Source organism: Pleurodeles waltl, chromosome 3_1 (assembly GCF_031143425.1).
Source record: "Pleurodeles waltl isolate 20211129_DDA chromosome 3_1, aPleWal1.hap1.20221129, whole genome shotgun sequence".
NCBI classification, from domain to species: domain Eukaryota; kingdom Metazoa; phylum Chordata; class Amphibia; order Caudata; family Salamandridae; genus Pleurodeles; species Pleurodeles waltl.
In genome coordinates, this window is record NC_090440.1 from 1,436,572,230 (window position 1) to 1,436,594,077 (window position 21,848).

Below are 21,848 nucleotides of genomic sequence, written 5' to 3' on the forward strand. Positions count from 1 at the left end.
GGTTTCGTGATTTGAGGGGGTCTTGTCAATGCGCCATTTCTTCTCTAGCCGTCTGCAGACCTGCTTTGATTCTTTGAGGGCGGAGGTGAACCAGTTGGCTTTCTTAGCTGTGCCTCTGTTGGGAGGGTATCTGGCACGGTCAGTGATCCATTTGTGGAGGTTGTGTGCGGCGTTGTTTGCGTCGACGGCGGCTTGGGGGTTTGTAGCATTGAGGCTGGTAGTGAGCTGGGCTTCGTAGACCTTGTTCCAACTTCTGCAGGGAAGTTGGGGTGCGCGGTGGCGATTGATGGGTTTGCTGAAGGTGAAGTGAATGCAGCAGTGGTTGGTCCATTGGAGTTCGGTGGTGTGGCTGACGGAGACACGGTTGCTTGAGTCCGAGGTTGGTGAGGTTTTCGATCAGGGTGGTGGAGTTGTTGATTATGTGACGGAACTAATAGGTCCTAAACAACGATAGCCTAAACAACGACTGCTAAACAACGACAAAGCCTGAACAACAACTTTTTCAACAACGACATCTAAACAACGAAAAAATACAATTAAAAAAGAATATACCTAAACAACTAAAACAACTACCATGCATACCAAAACCTATACATTAATAACTACAAAAAACGGCAAAAATAAAAAAAACAAGAAATTGGTTAAAAAAACATTAAAAAAACTAGCATAAATTGAAAACAGCTTTGCTAAATACAAAATTTTGAAAAATATAAATAAAACAGTTTTAAACACTAAAATGAAACGGACAATAAAAACAATTTTGAAAGTCCATGAAAACGTAGTCCTACAACACTTTCTACACCACCATGGAAGTATTTCCTCCCTTCACCAAATGACATCAACAAGAAAAAGCATATAAAAAATGTGCACATACTAAACTTAAAAAATAAATATAAGTTCAGTCAGAGATAGAATTAGAATAAAAATACATACCCAAAACACATTTTATCTTAAATTATAATATTATCCTAAAAAACATATATATATATATATATACATAGAGTCGTCCACCATTTTATGTCCAGTGTCACACAGAACACCTTATAGTGAAAACGTGGGTATGAGTACGGAAACAGACTAGTTCATATCGTGGATAACAGAGCCATCTATTGACTAAAGAAGGTAAACTATATATAAAATATATACATAGGCCCTCATTACAACCCTGGCGGTCCAAGAACGCCAGGGCTGTTTTGGCTGAAGCACCGGCAACAGGCTGGCGGTGCTTCAGAGGGGCTTACGACCGCGGCGGTAGCGCCACTGTCCCACCGATGGGGCCGGCAGTTTCCTGCCACATTTGCCCCGGCGGTGATAATCCGCCAGGGCAGCGCTGCTTGCAGCGCTGCCCAGGGGATTACGAGTCCCCCTACAGCCAGCCTTTTCCTGGCAGTTTGAACCGGCAGGAAAAGGCTGGCTGTATGGGGAGTTGCGGGGCCCATGGTGGCCCCTGCATTGCCCATGCCACAGGGCCCCATGCAGCTTTTCACTGTCTGCATAGCAGACAGTCAAAAGCGCGCCGCAACACCGCTGGCTCCATTTGGAGCCGGATCCCATGTTGTGGCCCAGCGGGGATGTCACAACGGGTACCGCGGGAGTGCGCCCGCATTGGCGGCCGCATGGCGGTTACAACTTGGCCCCCGTAGTTTATATAGTAAAACAGAACAGCTAATTTTATTTCTTTAAAATTACAGAGATCTCTTTGAAGAGTGTTAACAGTGAAGAATAGAACACCTGAACAATAAAAGGTAAATGATTTCTTTTTTTTTTTTCAGAAATGTTTAAATATAAAGTTGAAAAACGTGTTTAAAAAATGAATATATGAAGATTAGTATTAGAACTGCTACAAATTAAACACTAAATAGTACACTGTTTACTATTTTTTTATAGATTCCAAATAACAAAATAACCACAGGAAAACATCAAAAGTTTGAAAAACAACATCTTGAAAAAATCAATTAAGGACCTCACAAACAAAAAAATAAAATTAAGTAAGTATAATATTTAAAAAAGCAATTTCAATGGTAACTCTAATGTATACATAGCTGAACAACGTACCTCAGGGCAGGTGTAAACAGTAATTAAAGGGCAAATTTACTATTGCAACTCCACCGGGTACTTACCTCAGGGTAGGTGCTGGACAGTGAGTAAGAGACAAATTTACCATACCAAGTCCACCAGGTAGATCCCTCAGGGCAGGTGCTGGACAGTGAGTAGAGGCAAAATGACTGTTCCAACTCCACCGAATACTTACCTCAGGGCAGTTGATGGACAGTGACTAGGGGCAAAATTACTATTCCAACTCCACCAGGTACTTCTGTTAGAGTAGGTGCTGGACAGTGATTAGGGGCAAAATTACTATTCCAACTCCACTGGGTACTTACGTCAGGATAAGTGCTGGACAGCGATAAAAGGCAAAATTACTATTCTAACTCCTCTGGGTACTTACCTCAGGGCAGGAATTGGACAGTGAGTAAGAGGTAAATTTGACATACAAAGTCCACCGGGTAGTTCCCTCAGGGGAAGTGTTTGACAGTGAGTAAAGGTAAAATTAGTATTCCAACACCACTGAGTACTTACCTCAGGGCAGGTGATGGACAGTGACTAGGGGCAAAATTACTATTCCAACCCCACTGGTTACTTACGTTAGGGTAGGTGCTGGGCAATGATTAGGGGCAAATTTACTGTTCCAAATCCACAGGGTACTTACCTCAGGACACATGATGGACAGTGACTGGGGACAAAATTACTATTCTAATTCCACCAGGAACTTACCTCAGAGCAGGTGCTGGACAGTAAGTAAAGGGCAAATTTACTATTACAACTCCACTGGGTACTTACCTCAGGACAGGTGCTGGTCAGTAAGTAAAGGGCAAATTTACTATTGCAAACGCCACCGGGTACTCATCTCAGGGCAGGTGCTGGACAGTGAATAGAGGCAAAATTACTATTCCAACTCCACCAAGTGCTTACCTCAGGGTAGGTGCTGGACAGTGATAAACGGCAAAATTACTATTCTAACCCCATGGGTACTTACCTCAGGCCATGTGCTGGACATTGACTAAGAGCGAAATTTACTATCGCAAGTCCACTGGGTATTTCCCTCAGGGCAGGTGCTGGACAGTGAGTAGAAGCAAAATTACTATTCCAGCTCCACTGAGTACTTACCTCAGGGCAAGTGATGAACAGTGACTGGGGCAAAATTACTATTCTAACTCCACCAGGAACTTACCTCAGGGCTGGTGCTGGACAGTAAATAAAGGGCAAAGTTACTATTCAAACGCCACCAAGTACTTACCTCAGGGCAGGTGATGGACAGTGACTAGTGGCAAAATTACTATTCTAACTCCAGTGGGTGCTTACCTCAGGGCAGGTGCTGGACAGTGAGTAAGAGTGAAATTTACCATACCAAGTCCACAGGGTAGTTCCCTCATGGCAGGTTCTGGACAGTGAGTACAAGCAAAACTACTATTCCCACTCCACCGAGTACTTACCTCAGGGCAGGTGATGGACAGTGACTGGGGGCAAAATTACTACTCTAACTCCACCATGGAACTTACCTCAGGGCAGGTGCTGGACAGTGAGTAAAGGGCAAATTTACTATTCCAAATCCACTGGGTACTTACCTCAGAGTAGGTGATGGACAGTGACTGGGGGCAAAATTTATATTCTAACTCCACGGGAACTTACCTCAGGGCAGGTGCTGGACAGTAAATAAGGGGTAACTTTACTATTCCAACTCCACCGGGTCCTTAAGTCAGGGTAGGTGCTGGATAGTGATAACAGGCAAAATTACTATTCCAACTCCACCAAGTACTTACATCAGGACAGGTGATGGTCACTGACTGGGGGCACAATTACTACTCTAACTCCACCAGGAACACACCTCAGGGCAGGTGCAGGACAGTGGGTAAAGGGCAAATGTACTATTCCAAGTCCAAAGGGTGTTGGACAGTGATAAAAGGCAAAATTACTATGCTAACTCCACTGGGTACTTACCTCAGGGCAGGTGCTGGACAGTGACTAGGGGCAAAATTACTTTTCTAACTCCACTGGGAACTTACCTCAGAGCAGGTGCTGATTGGTAAATAAGTGGCAAATTTACTATTCCAACTCAACCAGGAACTTACCTCAGGGCAGGTGCTGGACAGTTAGTAAGAGGCAAATTTACTATTCCAAGACCACTGTGTAGTTACCTCAGGGCAGATACTGGACAGGTAGCAGAGGCAAAATTACTATTCCAAATCCACCAAATACTAACCTCAGGGCAGGTGATGGACAGTGACTGGGGGTAAAATTACTACTCTAACTCCACCAGGAACTTACCTCAGGTGCTAGACAGTGAGTAAAGGACAAATTTACTATTCCAGGTCCACAGGGTACTTACGTCAGGGTAGGTGTTGGACAGTGATTAGAGACAAAATTAGTATTGCAAGTCCACCAATTACTTACCTCAGGGCAGGTGATGGACAGTGACTGGGGCAAAATTACTACTCTAACTCCACTAGGAACTTACCTCAGGGCAGGTGCTAGACAATGAGTAAAGGGCAAATTTACTATTCCAAGCCCACAGGGTTCTTATGCCAGGGTAGGTGCTGGACAGTGATAAAAGGCAAAATTACTATTCTAACTCCACTGAGTACGTACCTCAGGGCAGGTGCTGGACAGTGAGTAAGAGGCAAATTTACTATTTCAAGTCCACTGTGTAGTTACCTCAGGGCAGGTGCAGGACAGTTAGTAGAGACAAAATTACTATTCCAACTCCACTGAGTACTTAGCTTAGGGACAATGACTGGGGGCAAAATTACTATTCAAACTCCACGGGAACTTACCTCAGGGCAGGTGCTGGACAGTAAGTGAAGGGCAAATTTACTATTCTAAGTCCACTGAGTACTTACCTCGGGGCAGGTGATGGACAAAATTACTATTCCAACTCCACCAGGTACTTACATCATGGTAGGTGCTGGACAGTGATTAGGGGCAAAATTACTATTCCAACTCCACTGGATACTTACCTCAGGGCAGCTGCTGGACAGTGATTAGGGGCAAAATTACTATTCCAACTCCACCGGGTAATTACCTTAGAACACGTGCTGGACAGTGACTGGCGTCAAAATTACTATTCAAACTCAACTGGGCACTTACCTCAGAGCAGGTACTTGGCGGTGATTAGGGCCAAAATTACTACTCCAACTACGCCGGGTACCTACCTCAGGGCAAATGCTGCACAGTTAGTCAGGGCAAATTTACTAATCCAAGTCCATCGGGCACTTACACAGGGCATGTGCTGGACATTTACTATCCAACTCCACTAAATAATTACAATTCAAACTCTACATAAATTTAAGAATTTTTTTTTTGTATTCCTTACAGATTTTGAAAGAATGGCATCACAGGGTGAAGCAAATTACGTCACCTCACGCACAGGACACCAACTTCTGAAGTTTGAAGTGTATATCTATTGCAGAGATAGAGTTGTGGAACTCAGGAGCCATTGGAGGTGTGTGCAATACTTCTCTTCACATTCCAGAGGCAGAGCTGTTACTCTGGAAGATACCGTGGTTAGGTCAACAGAGCATAACCACTCTGCCTCTACAATGGAAATAGAAGTGAGAAAAAATTTACAGAAAATTAAACATTTTGCACACATCTCCAATGATTCCTGTGGGCAGGTACTGAGGGAAGTAGCACAAAGTGTTCCTATACATGTAGTAGGTAGCATGCCTTCAATACTGAATCTTAGACGAATGTTTAAACGTGAAAAACTGGCAAGTAATCCCCAACATGTAACACCACAATCCTCTAAAGATATTAATATCCCCCAAGAACTAACTTACGTTCTCGAATTAAACTTTTCTCTTGCATGACAATGAAAACCCTCATAAGAGAATTTTTATATTTAGCACAACCCATAACTCTCTTATCCTAGAGAATAGTGAAATGTGGATGATGGATGGAACATTTAAATCTACACCCCATCTATTCACCCAAATTTACACTATTCATGCAACAGAAAATAACACAACAGTCCCTTTAGTGTATGCATTATTACCTGACAAGCATTCCTCTACTTACACTGAAGTTTTGCCAGTAATCAAAAACAAAACAATCAGTAAAAGTCCTAGAAAAGTAAAAATAGATTTCTTTATTGTCAATGATAAACACAGTAATAAAATTATATCCAGAAACACAAGTACAAGAAGCTTTTTCCACTTTTCACAGGCATATTGGCGAGAATTCAAAAGTCATCCTTGAGTAGAGAATATTTATTAAACTGCATACTACAATTTGAATTAAGAAAACTAACGGCGTTATGCTTTGCACCACCTGACAAAGTAGGTGCAAATTACACATGCATCATAGATTCAAACTGTTTTATGGCAAATGAAGACAAATTGGCACCATTACTAAATTACTTTGAAGAAACCTGGATTGGACACCTAAGCAGATCAGGTCGCAGAAGAAAACCAAGATTTCCAATAGAGTGGTGGAAGTGCTACATGACCTGCTTAGAAGGTGGTGCAAAGACTAACAATGCCATTGAGGGATGGCACAACTCCTTCAAAAAAGCAATTGGAAAACCCCATCCAAACCTATATCATTTCATGGAAATTTTGAAGAAGAAGCAAAGTTTCCAAGAAATGAAGCTTGCTTAGTCACTGTCAGGTAGCCTGAACCCACGAACAACCCAAAAAAGTAAAGAAATGTCAGAATTTATTTTGGCTAAAATACAATAATTTTCTTTAATCGTAGCTTCAGACTACCTTGACAGTCTAGCATATATACTGAATACATTTCTAACAACTACTAACCTATATCACCATTACTTGCCAGTTTGAAAAATAACATGAATTAAATTGAAATTTTTGAAATTATTTTTAAACTAAATTATTCCCAAAAAATAAAGTTCCTACCTTTAGCTGTTTTCATGTCTTTACGCAATGATGGCAGCACCTCTGCATCTGTTGCTGTAGAATTCTTCTTCCATAGTCATCCTGAAAATAATTAAAATTGGTCATACAAAATGGATGAAGAAAAAAACCTTATATATAAAAAAAACTTTTGAAAAAAAAAAAGTAAAACATTTTACCAAACTACAAATTTTCTCGAATACCCAATATTATTTAAGCCAATTGAACGCTTTTATCCCTAAAAAGGAAAAAACTTGACTTACATAATGGCCAAAATTACAATATTAAAACAAAACTGATAAAAGACATGAAAATAAAATAAAACACAAAATTAAAAACATAAGTAAAAACTAAGGTTTTTAGGATCTGGTAAACATTTTTTTTTTTTAATGTACAATTTGAAAAAACATCATGTACAAAAAGAAAAGCTTTAATGTTGAAAATAGCACATTATATTTGTTTTTAAAAAGCAGTACAATTGTTTAGAAAACGCAAACACTGCTAATCATTTTTTGTAAACAAAACCAAACCATATCTAAGCAAACCTGTATGGGAATAAAAAATGAACATTACAAACAATCATAAGTTTCAAAAGCTACTCCCTACCAACGCTATCTCTGCAATAACTATATCCATAAACATACTCTAAAAACGTTTTAATTAAACTTACCCAACTGAGGTCTCTGCTTGCATCCAATCTTGACTGCAACACTCCACCAAATGAAGAAACAGACGTCAAACCATGTAAATGGAGAAAAAGTAAAAAATAGAAAAAGGACTACTTTTCTCATAGGAAATAATGGAAAACAGTGAAATTTATCACTGGAAACAGTTAAACAAATGTAAGTAAATTTGGAAAAACATTGTACAAATGTGTAAATAATACATTATGAATAAAACTATTTTTTTGCATTTTTAAAACTATTTTTAATATGAATACAAACATTTTCCAAAAATCTGAAAAATTTGTTTTTAATGTTTTAAAAAATATGTTTGCAGAATTTCTTTTTATTATTGGTTCAAAAAATGTTTTGAAATATATGTGAATTAAAGAAAAAAAATTACAAAATGTAATTTCTCAGATTTTTTCATGTAATAATACAATTAGAAAAAAAGACATTAATATTTAAACAAAACTCTGTTATTGCGATTATATATTTATTTACAAATATCATTATAAAATCCATAATAAAAACATATAAATATTTATATTACCATAAACATTTTTTAAAAATTTAGTTTATAAAAACAATTTTAAAAGTATTCAAATTTATCAACAAAACTATTTACAATTTTTAAAAATAAAATATATTTAAAAAAAAATGTAAATATTGAATTGAAGATATAAGAAGAATTATTTTCTTAAATAAATAAAGAATATTATTCCGTCTTATAAGTTTTTGAAACAATAAAAAAAAATAACTATTTGAAATTAATACACAGTTAACATATTAACATATTAACCCTGTATAATGTATAAGTAGTCAAAAGTCATTCTAAATATATATTTAAATATTATACTAATACATAACCATTTTTCATAATATATTTGTTTAGAGCAAAGTAAAATAAATAAAAATTCAAAAAAATACACAAGTATTAAAATTAATACTTGAGTGTTAATACACTCCCCACCCATTACCCCTGAATTCACACTATCCCGTCCCTAAAGAAAAGTGTAGCAAATAACTTTAAATTACATTACATAACAGACCCCCAACACAAAAATATGAAAATCAGAATCTAGAATTCATATGCTATATTCTTTAAAAAAAAAAAATATATATAAATAGAATTTTTTAAAAGTATTTAAATACAGCAAACGTTATATGAAATAAAACAACCACTGTAAAAAAAATACAAAAATAAGAATAATATGAGGTTTAAAAAAAAAAAAAACAAAAAGGCTCAGGCATTGAAATTAATACCTGAGTATTAATACACTTCCCCACCCATAGCCCCTGCACCCCATATACCCTGCCCCTTATTCCGCTGCATTTTATTGTAAGCTTCTAAATTTTAAAACCTGAAAAAAATGTAAACCCCCCCTAAAAATAAAAGCCCTAGTAAAAATGCTGCTCCCACAAACAAAACATTAAAATAAAAAAATAATTATTTTAAAAAATAAAACTCTTCCAGAAACCATAACCAATATATTCTACAATAACTCAGAACTACATTATTTTTTCATTATTTTTATAAAGATGCAAAACAAAAACAAAAATCCAATTTATAAAAATAATAATCATACAGCAATACAACTAATACTTGAATCTTAATACCCCTATTTAAAAAATTATTAAAAATACTCCAATAATACAATTAATACTAAACTATTAATACACTCCTCCACCCAGTACCACTGTATCCCTATCATCCCACCCATAAAAGAAAGTGCATTTAATTTGAAAAAATATAAATTTGCCATTATTATAAAAATAGACCAAAGGTTTATATTAAATAATTAGCAAATAATAAAACAAATACATAAACATAAACATTAGGTTTAAAAAAAATTATGAAAAATTACTCAGGCATTGAAATGAATACCTGAGTTTTAATCCACTTCCCCACTCATAACCCCTGCATCCCACATATCCCACCCCTTATTCTGCTCCGTTTTAGTATAATCTTCAAAAATTTTAAACCTAAAAAAAAAATTTACCACCCCAAAAATAAAACCGTAGTAATAATGCTGCTCCCAGAAAAAAAAAAAACATTATTTAAAAAAATAAAAACCTTCCAGAAACCATAACCAATATATTCTACAATATCTCATAACTACATTATTTTTTTTATTTTTTTTATAAATATGCAAAAATATACAGTAATACAATTAATGTTTCAGCATTAATACCCCTATTTAAAAATAATTACAAAAAATACTCCAATAATACAATTAATACCAAACTATTAATACACTCCCCGCCCATTACCCCTGTATCCCTAACATCCCGTTCATAAAAGAAAGTGCATTTCATTTTAAAAAATATTAATTTTGCATTATCTTAAAAATAGACCAACATTTTATAATAAATATTTAGCAACGAGGTCGGCGATGGAGTCGCAGAAAGGAGGGCGGGGTCCTGGAGGTCTGTAGATGAGGGTCCCTCGGAGTGTGGTGTTAGCGTTGGTCCCTGTCTGGAAGTGGAGTTGTTCCATTGTGCTTGATGAGTCTTCGGAGTGTGTGTAGACGAGAAGGGTGTTGTTGTAGATGATGGCGATGCCACCACCTGGTTGATTGGTGCGGTCTTTGCGTATAATCTTGTATCCGTCAGGGATAGCTGAGGCGATGTCGGGGGTCGAGGAGGGGTTGAACCAGGTTTCGGTGCGGAAGGCAACATCCTGGGTGGTTGAGTTGAGGAGGTTCCAGATTTCGATGCGGTGCTTGTGTACGGAGTGTTGATGAGGATGCAGCTGAGGTGGTTGCGTCCTGCTTCTTAGGTCCCTGGGGTGGTACTTTAGAGGCTGGTGAAGTTGCAGTTATGATTGTTCGGGTCCCTTGGTGTCCCTCGGGGAGGCGGAGAGGCAGGCAGGTGATCTGCCGGCGTTGAGAGCGAGGAGGGTGCGGGCACTGTAGGAGCAGACGTCCCGGAGCCAGGGTTCCTGGCACTGGGCATAGTCCAGGTGCGGACAGGCGCAGTCAACCTTGCCTTTGGTGCGCCGTTGGCGCAGCTGCCATAAATAGCAGAGGGAGGTGGACGGGGCCACAGCTGGGAGGCGGGAGGTTGGGAAGAGCAGGTACGGGGAGGGGGCGAGGGGGAGCACCGGAAGCAGGAGAAGGGAGCGGGAAAAGGAAGGTAGAGCGTAGAAAAGGCAAAATGCCAGAGTGGCTAAGGCAAAAGGAAATAAAAATAGGCAGAAAAAGGCAGACAGGCCAGCGGGCAAGAGAGAGTGAAAGCAAAAAAGCACGAGCGAGTGAAATCCAAAGGCAAGAGAGAGTGAGGAGCAGAAAATGGGAACACAGACCAGAAAAGAGAGTGCTGGCGGTGCTAGTGGGGAGGCCCACTAGACCACCTGTGGGTGGAGGAGGGCCTCTACTTCAGCAGGTGGCTGGAGCTCAGCAAGGGCACGATAGCAAGTGGGGCCAGCGGTGGGGGCAGGTCACACCAGCCCCTGGGTCAATGGATTAAACCCAGATCTTTGTGACTGGGTGAATGTTTGCATTGTTCAGCATTCTATCCATCACCTGTTGCTTTTGTCGCCCTAAGTGGGAAGGGTATGCCCAGATGTGGGCCCTATGCTCCCTGCACTCCAGGATTCAAGATAGCCTGGCTGGTGAGTGGTGATACCCTGAAACCAATCCCAGAATGCTTGTTTCCGTCCCAGGGAGGACCTGGCTTGATAGTTTGGGCTGGACTGTTTCCATGGGGAATAGGGTCAAGACTGATGTGCATATGGCTGGGTCAAAACTGGGGTGGCGTAGTGGACAAAAATGGTGGATTAAACCCAGATATTTGTGACTGCAGGTGAATGTTTGCACTGTTCAGCATTCGGTCCTTCATCTGCTGGGATGCCCAGAAATCGGTCTGGTGCTCACTGCGCCACGAGATTCAAGTAGGCCTGGCTGATGAGGGGTGATACCCCGAAACCAGTCCCAAGATGCTTGTTTCAGGTCTAGGGAGGACCTGACTTGGCAATGAGGGCTGGACTGTTCTCATGGGGAACAAGGTCAATACAATTCTGCATATGGCTGGGTCCAAACTTCAGTGGCGTGGTGGGCAAAAAAATGATGTATTAAACTCAGATCTTTGTGACTGGATGTGAATGTTTGCATTGTTCAGCATTCCATCATCATCTGTTGCTTTTGTCGCCCTAAGTGGGAAGGGTATGCCCCGACATGGGCCCTGTGCTCACTGCACTGCTAGATGCAAGCTAGGCTTGCTGATGAGTGATGATATCATGAAACCTGTTCTAGAAGGCTTGTTTGCAGCTCAGGGGGCACCTGGGTTGTCAGTTCGGGCTGGACCATTCCCTTGGGGAGAAGGTCAAGACTGATTTGCGTATGACTGGATCCGAACTGGGATGGCATGGTGGACAAAAAAGATGGATTAAAACCCAGATATTTGTGACTGGGGGTGAATGTTTGTACTGTTCAGCTTTCGGTCCATCACCTGTTCCTTTTGCTGTTGCCATCCTAAGTGGGAAGGGTATGCCCAGACGTGGGTCCTATGCTAACTGCAATGCTGCATTCAAGCTAGCCTGGTTGATGAAGGGTGATACCCTGAAACTGGTTCCAGAATGCTTGTTTCCAGTCCAGGGAACTCCTGGCTTGGCAGTTTGGACTGGACTATTCCCATGGGAAGCAGGATCAAGATTGATTTGCAGATGGCCGGGCCCAAACTGGGGTTGCGTGGTGGGCAAAAATACAATGGATTCAACCCAGATTTTTGTGACTTGGGTGAATGTTTGCACTGTTCAGCCTTCCATCCAGTATCTGTTTTTTTTTTTTGCTTTTGTCACCCTAAGTGGGAAGGATATGCTCAGACTTGGAACCTGTACTCCTTGCTCCACTGGACTCAAACTAGACTAGCTGATGAGGGGTGATATCCTGAAACCGGTCCCAGAATGCTTGTTTCCAATCCAGTGTGGTCCTGGCTTGGCAGTTCGGGCTGGACTGTTCCCATGGTGAACAGGTTCAAAACTGATTTGCATATGGTTAGGGCCAAACTGGGGTAGTGTGATGGGCAAAAAAGCAATTAATTAAACCTAGCTTTTTGTGACTGGGGTGAATGTTTGCCAAGTTTAGCATTTGGTCCATTCCTTTTGATTTTCTCCCCTTAAGTGAGAAGGGTATGCCCAGACGTGGGTTCTGTGCTCACTGTGCCAGTGAATTCAAGCTATCCTATCTGATGAGGGGTGATACCCTGAAGCTGATCCCAGAATGCTTGGTACCGGTTCAGGGAAGAGCTGGCTTGGCAGTTTGGACTGGACTGTTCCCAAATGGGAAAGGGTCAAGACTGATTTGCATATGACTGGGTCCAAACTGGTGTGGTGGGCAAAAAAATGATGAATTAAACTGAGATCTTTGTGACTGAGGGTGAATGTTTGCATTGTTCAGCTTTCCGTCCACCATCTGTTGGTATGCCCAGAAGTGGGTCTGTTGCTCAATGTGCCACTGGATTCAAGCTAGCCTGGCTGATAAGGGGTGATTTCCCAAAACCGGTCCCAGGCTGCTTGCTTCCAGTTTAGGGAGAACCTGGCTTGGCGGTTCAGGTTGGACTGTTCCCATGGGGAAGAGGGTCAAGACTGATTTGCATATGGCTGGGTCCAAACTTGTGTGGCGTAGTGGGCAAAAAAACAATGGATTAAACCCAGATCTTTGTGACTGGGGTGAATGTATGCATTGTTCAGCAATCCGTCCATCATATGTTCATTTTGTATATATATGTGTGTATATATATATATATATATATATATATACATTATTTTCATGGCTACTTAAACTATCTGTTTTATACTTGTGTTTTAATATAGTTTTACTTAATACAAATTATTGGTCAATGAAGAAATTGTGGTGACTACTGACGCTTGCCAATTGTATTTTTCTAAGTCTTATTTTAAATTATATCTAGGGGAACACTGTTTCTCTAATATAAGTCCTGCAATTATCAGGGAGGCTATTATCAGAGGTTTTATATCATGATACGGCTACTATAGTTTCTCACCTCACTGTATGGCGCCAAAGGGACACGTTTTTTTTAATAGAACAAGTAGATTAATGAGGCATCCTGTCCCATTGACAAGGAGATGTTTTATTACATTCCACACCCCAGCATGATGCTATAAAAAAAGAACTAACAGAAAAATATATTTATTAAATTCCTGTCTGTTATGTGCTTAAAAACAAATAGGGTTTCACCAAAGATAGGAAGGGGGAGGTTTACTAACACTTGATGCCATGTTTGCATCAGAAAAGAGATGCAAACCTGATGCAAAGTGCTGAATTGGCATTTAGGCCCTGATTTATACTTTTTGATGCAAAACTGTGCAAACGCAAAAAGGTTAGCGCTGACTAGCGCCATTTTTTAATGCCACTCTGGAGTCAAATTGATAGTATGACGCTGGGTGACGCAAAAAAATGTTTAGAGTCATTTTTTTCCACCGTTAACCACTGCGCCTTGTCGTAAGGCAAAATTACGTTAACTGAGTAAAAATGACTCTAATCCCGTTTACGACATGTAAACACGTCGCAAAACGGAAATGCACCATTTTTGCCTGCAATAGTGTCAAAAACAGACGCTAACAGAGAAAACTGTGCAAAGGAGCCCCAAAATGGATCTAGGAAGCCAGGAGAGACCCCGGGAAGAGCTCATTCAACAAGGAACCAGCCAGGAGGACACACAAGACTCAGGGGAGGGAGAAGAAAAAGAGGAAATGTTGTTTCAGCTCAGAGGAGCATGAAATACTGGTGAGAGAGGTGAGGCATCATCAAAATCAACTCTTCGTCACCTCAAATTGCCAATTGGAAGGAGAGAGGCAATCTGGCAGCAGATTGTGGATAAGATCAACAGTGTGGCAGAGGTCAGGACAACTGTGACCGAGTGCAAGAAAAGCTGTCATGACTTCAAGAGAAGGACAAAGGAAAAAATGGTACGGAACAGGAAGGCAGCACTGCAAACTGGGGGTGGGAGTCCAGCACCACAAGAGGACTTGGACGAGATAAAGGAGATGGTTGCAGCGGTCATCCCGGAGGAAATCGGCACAGGAATACAAGGACAGGGCAGCGCAGAATACCAGGAAACACCACAAATGCAGGGTAAGTTGCATAGGGGAAATATATGCTTAAATGTCAAGTGCAAGAAGTGGGAGGTACATAGGACTCACACAATGCATGTCAAAGGAGCGCAGAGGGACACAATGTACATTAAGCAAGTTGCACCATGCCAACATAAGCTACACATGTACCTAAGCCTTGGTAGTGCCATGCACCATTGACACATACACAACCTGGACGTATTTAGAACACCACGCCTAAATACCTACATGTACAAATGCAGCACATGGGATGGATGGCATGTATAATCACTGTGCCACTGGTTGTGACATCACAATATCTATTGCATGTAGTCACATTAACACCACTAACACGACCAAGACCTCGGAGACCAGGTAGTCAGTCAACACCGTTCCTGGGGTTACTTCATAGTGGTGTCCCTTGCAGTAACACCTTGCAACTGCCTTGCCTCATCACCCAAATGCATGTGTGCCTCACCTCACAGAACACAAGTCATTGCAACTGTCCCAACAGTACCCTAGACAACACATTCACGTGAGGCAGCCATCCCTACATCATGCAGTCAGGGTGTCCCCTGGGTGCATGGAACAATTAACTCAACAGGCACTGGGGGAATAGCAGGCTGGACCAGTATCATTGGTAACATGTCACAACCCAGACCAACTAAACTGAAGTTGTGTTGAACCACATATCTTGATGCTGAGCTGAAGTCTGCCACTACAGAAAATATGTACCATAGAGAGCAAACAGTAGGTCACAACAGTCTCAGGCTGAGCCCACAACTACTCTGATACAACCATGTCACACACATGGGAATGGGGAAATAAACACACACATACAACACCTGGGGTATGGCTGTAAACATAATGGCTGATAATTCCACCTCAACGGGTGGGGGATGGTGCATGGGCATGACCAGTGTTGGTAAGACTGCCAGTGCAGTGTACCTTTTGCACTTGGAAGTATGAGTCACACGTTGGGATGGCGGCTGGAAATCTGTCTGCACATGGTAGCTCTGTGGGGCACTTAGTAAACATTTTTGATGGATCAAATAGAATCAGTGCCAGTTTTGGCCTGCGTTGGGTGTAACAGGCCACGCTGCCCTGCAAATCAGGCAGTGGAAAGGGCAAAGGGGCAAGATATGGGACCCCTGCACTGCCCATGCCAAGTGCATGGGCTGTGCAGGGGCACCCAAGGGGCACACCACACCACATCACCAACAACCATTTCATGGGTGGCTCCCGTTGAAGATACTGGGGAAAGTCAATTTAGTCAAGAGGATAATTCTGCCTAAGATAAATTTCATCCATAACTCTATCGTGCTCCAAATGAATGGAAGGTATCTTAACAAGACACAACAAGCAATTAACTTGTTCATTTGGGCCTCCAAGGGTGCCAGGATTGCATGGAAAAAGCTGCGAAGGAGGAGAGGGAAGGGAGGTTTATCACTGCGGGACTTACAACTTTATGCATGGGCTTTTTAACTGAGGAACTCAAGGGTGTTTTTTGCCTCACCGTATGCTCCACCTATTGGTGCTATGTTCAGCGGTATGATAGAAACCATACCGGGAGCAGCTAGCCACTTCCTTTTAAAATTAAGTGACCCAAAGTTCTTCTAGAAAGTAAAACTAAAGATCCTGAAAGATGTAGCAAAAAGTTGGTCACGGGTTAAAAGAGGTTGTACGACGGAACACCGACTTTCAAAACAACTAGTGCCTTAACAACGAGGTCGGAACACCGACCTCGTTCTTACTACTAATGATTTTACCACGAATGCCTTAACAACGATATTTCATTACTAATAGGCACCATTCACCCTACATCCCTCACCCCACCCCTCCAACCCACCCTAAAACCTAAAACCCCTGACCCCCCCACCCTCTCCCCAAAACCAAAAACGCCCCACCCCCCCAACCCCACCCCAAAACCTAAAATCCCCTGACCCCCCACCCCTCCCCAAAACCAAAAACGCCCCACCCCCCAACCCGCCCCAAAACCTAAAACCCCTGACCCCCCACCCTCTCCCTAAAACCAAAAACGCCCCACCCCCCAACCCCATCCCAAAACCTGAAACTCCCTAACCCCCACCCCCTCCCCAAAACCAAAAACGCCCCACCCCCCAACCCCACCCCAAAACCTAAAAGCCCCTGACCCCCTCCCAAAAACCAAAAACGCCCCACCCCCCCAACCCCACCCCAAAACCTAAAACCCCCTGACCCCCCACCCCTCCCCAAAACCTAAACCCCCACTTACCTTAGTCGACCCCTTGTCACCTGCGTCGTCCTCCTTCGCCAACTCCCTTCTTTGTACCTTAACGACGCATGTTCGTTGTTCAGAACATACGTAGTTAAGGCACAAAATAACGGAGTCGTGGTTAAAAAAAGCATTGTTGCGCTTTCGTTAACCACGAGTTTCGTAAAAAAACCATCATAATAAAGGATGTTTCCCGTTAAAAGAGCAACTAAAATAGCATACTACAACCAGAATGCTCCAGTCTAGTATTCCCCATGCACACCAGAATGCCTGAAAGATGTACTAGCTAAACCAATAAGGGAAGCAGGTTTTGAGTTTTGGGGTGACCTCTTAAGGGATTTTAAGGGGTTTTCCCCTGCCGACTCATTTGAATAGTCTGTGCCCAACCTTTCAGCTGAATGTATTTAAACCTGGACAAAGCACACCTGGTTTTATCCCTTAATTCTAAGCACTGCGCCGTATTGACAAGGTAGCATTAAGCCACTTTTTGTTGCTTAATGTCAGCTTGTAAAAACGGACGCCCCTGATCATCACTGTGCGTGCAAGGTGGTGCAATGGGTGTTGCTGTGGCCGAGCCACAGCAACACACATAAAATTTTGATTCTGCCTCAGATAAATGGAATATTGTCAACTTGAGGTAGGGCCAAAACTCTAAGGCCAGCCCCAGGGGTAGCATTAGCAGGGTGCAACGAGGAGGAATACATTTATACCTCCCCCTTTTCTGCTTTTCCAATGTGTGCTGCATTCTGCAGCATGCATAGGAAGAGCAAAATGCAAGAAAAGATTGTTTATGCGTGAAGGTGTTCCTTCCTGTACATAAACAATCATATATAAATGACAATTTAGCTCCTCTGTGTGTGCTGCATTCTACAGCTCACACAAAAGTGCCAAAGTGCCATTAGTGATTGTTAATGTGCAGGAAGAGACACCTTCACGCACATAAACTGTCACAACCCTCAACTCATACATCCTTGCACAATGGTGCAAGGATGCCTGCGTTGACGCTGCCAACTGATTCTTGCACCAGCGCGGGAAACCACACAGGGGTGCCCCTTATTTATTTACATATGGCGCATCCTTGTGTTACCAAAGTGACGCAGCGCGGCGCTGACTATTTTTGCACAGCACTGTGCTGCACCACTTTTACATAAATATGGCCCTAATATGACAATGAGCCTCACATATCAAGTCAGTGATGTGACTTGTTAACTGCCACAACACAGATACACTGATTTTACACCATCTCATTGCAGAGGATGACGGCTCTCCTGCGGATCTGCCTTTCCTGGAGTACCCTGATGACCTGGATGACCAGCTGCAACTATCAGTCAAGGACCCTCCAAGAAGTCCTTGCAAACCTGCAAACACCACTTCCAGTCGCAATGAGGAGTAATGAAGTAGCAAACCTCCCACAGGCCCCACTTAGCACCCAAATAGTATGACCTGCCAGCACCGACACAGCCGAGGACTCTAAGGACCCAGGCATCATCTTTGAGAAGACAGTGGTAGGAGTCCAGCGGGAGCTGGCCAAGGAGGTGCGGGTGGGGATGCAAACTATGGCAGCCAGTCTTGAGGGGATGCGGACTTGCATGGTCACGGCAACGGAACAGACTGCAGCCAACCGACGCACACACTCCTCAATGCATGGAGTCCAGGAACATCTGAGGGACATAGATGCTGCTATGAGGGAAAGTTCACAACAACTGCCCTTCCAAACTGTCATCAGGGTGCTTGAGGACAAAATGGACTCCATGCACCAGGGAATAGTCTCTCTCAAGGCAGACATGGCTGCCTACCACAGGTATGTTGCTGCTATACTTAAAAATCAGCAGCTCCTCCTTGCTGCAGTGATACTATATGTAGTGCCACAGATAGCAGCTGCTGGGAATTGGGAGTCCACATCTCCAACTACTGACATTTATGTGGCCCTTTCTACTTCCCCACTACCACCACCAAGGTTAGAGGAGGCACCACACACATACATCGGAGGATGAAGATATAAAACAGATCATCTTCACCCATAGGAGTTTCAGGTAGCACCAGCCCATGCCACCTGGGCGGTGTATTCCTTTGTCCTGTGCTTGACATCATGCCAGTGTTAGCACTGTTGTAGATATGCACTCTCCCTCAACACACTATTGACCTTTCTGCTATGGATTGCAATTGTCTCTAACTGTTCAATTGGCAATTTATGTTCCCCTGCACTGAAAGAAACTTTACCCAAACATTTCCCATGACATGTCCCTCAACCCTGGACTTGTGTTGTATCACAATTGGATGGATTCCGCAAATGGGGTCACAGACCTGGACATTGTAAATATTGCACTACTAGCATGTTTTGTGTGTAGTGACACATCTACTTTGCCTAGGATTTGTGATGTATGTAACATGTCTTAAGTCAGAGTGTCAGTACAAGAGTGCATGAATATGTGGGCACATATCTATGCACATGGTACCTACATGATGTACGTCGATGCCGGTCTCACCCCCTACAAGCAATTCACTGAATATGTGAAACATGTTGAACACATGTATGCTACACCCATTACATACTGCAGGAATGGCTGTTAAACTGTTCTCGGGCAATATCGTTAGCTGGGAGTACCAGTAGAACACATTAGTGTGAAATAGAGGGACTCAACCTCATCTATTATTGCCACTGGTCAATTTAGCAGGATAGGAATGAAATGTAGGCTGTTGTCAAATGTGCCACAGTGCCCAACATTCTGAAACAAAACCCATGCAATGACAGCTGAATTGCTGAATTGCTACGTATCCTATACATGGTCAACATAGTCACCTTGAGTGGTGGGTACATTGGATGGCAGATGCACAGATAAGAAGATGTGTTGTAGCTGCCAATATGATAGCTCAATCATAAGGAGGTGATGAACATGTTAAGAGAGGGATCTGCATGCAGGTAGGAGTCCCAAGGACAACACACAATTTTCACTGTACACCCATGGGAAGATCCTGAGACACAAGCATATGACACATGAAGTAAGGGAGTACCTGAAATGATTTATTATGATAATTTTAAAACTAAAAAAAAATTATTAACACCTATCCTAACCTAACCGATCCTAACTATACATAACCCACAACAGACCCTAACTACTCTATACTACACTTACCTAACACATTTAACGACACACTCTAAACATTCGCCCCTCTCATATCACAGGACACATGCAGGACAACATACACTAAACAACACATTTACTAACTATAACTAAACAAATATATATATTTTTGGTATTTTTTATTTATTTATTTGTTTTTAATAAACACATAAAAGCCCCCACATCACCACCATCCACCCACCCACATAGCAAAACATGAAAAGTAGAAAACCCACCCCCAATCCTACTTATCCTAACTAACCTACTAACCTATTCTAACCTACATCTAACCCCCTAATGGCCACTAAAAACCTAAAAAAAAAAGAGGAGGGAGGGGAGTGAACTTGGTAGGAGTGACATTATGCCATTCAGAGGTTGGCCCTTTTCAGTTTCCTCTTAATGTTCTTGAGGGTCTTTGTGTTCTTTGCCACCTCCTTTTCTATGGAGTCCAACTTATTGAGGACCTGTGTCACATCCCTCTGTAAGTCTGTGATGGCACTCATGTCCATGGCAGCAGGTCTAGTTGGCAGTGGGATGGAAGTAGAGGGTGCAGCAGCAGGAGCAATAATTATGTTGGAAGCTGTGGGCCCCTGCACAGCTGTGGTGCTTTGTCCACTCTGTGTGGGCAATGTGGGTCCCCCTTGGCTGAATGCCCACCACTCACCAGTGGATCGCTCTGAGCGATAGTGGCGTGCCATCCTCCTGAACCCAGATTCCACTGCCAATATGTGCCGATAGCACACTGCCCTCTTCTGAAAGCCATGGAGTTGGCCGTTATTCATGTTGGCAGCTGTTAAAATGAGACAGGCAACCATCAGTGTCAGCATTGTGTGGAGAATGTCCAGAAAATTAGCTTACTATCTACATCGAGTTGTACATGCACTCCTACTCACATTCCGGATGATACAATGGCCCTAATGGATGAAACAACAATGCTGCCTTGGCATTATTTCCTTGACACCATAGCCACCCACAACAAGATTATGAAACAAACCAAATTAGATCTGCATAGATTTTGTACCATGTGTGACAATGCAAAGGCAGCGTCAACTTCACATTGATCAGGGCCACTATTCCTCATCATCTGGGTCAAATTTTCAAACATACATGACCAAAAACTTGCATCTGTTTTTGGGAGTATAGGATGGAGGTAGCAACCATAAGGGTTCAGTGTTGATAGGTACACATGCAGGCCTGATCAAAATGACTGTCACCTGCACTGTGAGCATCATATCTACCTACAGATTTGTTGTTCCGACCCCCTGTGCCTCAGGGGGTATGGCCATGCAGATCATCATCTCAACTGTCGAGGTCATCTACCAATGCATGCCCAATCATACCTGGAGTCAGGGAATGGATCATATGTTAGGTGATGACATAAATTAAGCTGGTATCCATGGGTCTATCACATCTACATTCATGTGTCCAGGTGGGGACACCCATCAATACCTGATCAGCCAATACCATTCCTCACACACCCATAACCATGCCAGCAGATGATTGGACTTGACCTGCATGCACGCCTATTACATTTCATATAAGTGTCACGTAAGTGGAGTACAAATTTAGTAGCACCATACTGGGCGACAATTGCCCACCCAGTCCTACATGTACATTACAATACAGGGATGCACCAATTTGTCTACAAAATGGTGCATCACTGTGTTGACGGTGTGTTCCAGTGCAATTATTTTGACAATGGTGCACATCTAAGTCACATATGGGCCTACATGTGGCTTGTCATCACCTTGTTTACACAATGCTACCCACTGAGCGCCTTAAGCCTCACAAGATATGACTCTCTGCACGTACATGGGGAACCACTTA

General features: G+C 42.4%; 1 long non-coding RNA gene across 1 annotated transcript in view; it reads right to left on the reverse strand.

Moving 5' to 3' along the window:
• The window catches only part of LOC138285262 (uncharacterized), a 254,665-nt gene that overhangs the window by 193,380 nt on the left and 39,437 nt on the right, over nt 1–21,848 (reverse strand). The window contains exon 2 of the long non-coding RNA XR_011201554.1: nt 6,912–6,992. This is a non-coding gene — a long non-coding RNA (uncharacterized lncRNA). The remainder of the gene's footprint in view (nt 1–6,911; nt 6,993–21,848) is intronic.